Raw genomic sequence first — 844 nt, 5'->3', positions numbered from 1 at the left:
CTGAAGAACATTTCTGTTTCACAAAAGCTTCTTTGTGGCGTAAGAAGGTTCTTCAGATTACAAAAAAGGTAAGAAAGAGATGGTTCTTTAAAGAACCTTTGACTGAATGGTTCTTTGTGGAACCAAAAATGGTTCTTCTATGGCATCGCTGTGAAGAACCTTTTGAAGCACCTTTATTTTTAAGAGTATACCTACACTGAAAAAAAATTATACTAAATTTTTTTACGGTAAGTGGTTGCAAACAATTTATTTTAGCTACATTTAATAAAAAAATATATATGTTGAAAGTTTGTCAACTAAATTTGTTTATTTAAATGTAGCTAAAATATATTGATTGCAACCACTTACCTTAACATTTTTTTTAGTACATACAATGAATCATTTTTTTTCAGTGAACACAACACAACACTTATTGCCACTTATTGAAAACGTATTAGTTACCAAGGCAACATTTCTCATTTTCATTTAGTTCAAGTAAAAATACTAACTTAAACTAAAACTTAATTAAAAAAAATATATTAAAAAAACATAAAAATGACACACACACACACACACACACAAAATTTAACTTTAAAATTAAAATAAAAACGGCAAATATAAAAATTAAATTAAATTAATGAAAGCTACTGATGTTTGTGCCGTTTTTTCCACCATTTCCTGAAGGTAAAGACAAGCTTTTGTTATTTAAAGGGATTTTTATTTAGGTCATTAAACTCATTTTACTCAGTTTTACATTGTTCGAGTTTCTTTCCTCCATGGAATGCAAAATCTGATATTTTTATGGTTATCCAAGCAGCTCTTTTCCATTTATATGATGCTAATATCTTAAAACTTAGGACTGCAC

This window comes from Sinocyclocheilus rhinocerous, unplaced genomic scaffold (genome assembly GCF_001515625.1).
Source record: "Sinocyclocheilus rhinocerous isolate Xijiao unplaced genomic scaffold, SAMN03320098_v1.1 scaffold6424, whole genome shotgun sequence".
NCBI lineage: Eukaryota > Metazoa > Chordata > Actinopteri > Cypriniformes > Cyprinidae > Sinocyclocheilus > Sinocyclocheilus rhinocerous.
The sequence above is the reverse complement of the archived record's forward strand: the minus strand, read 5'-3'. Positions refer to the sequence as shown.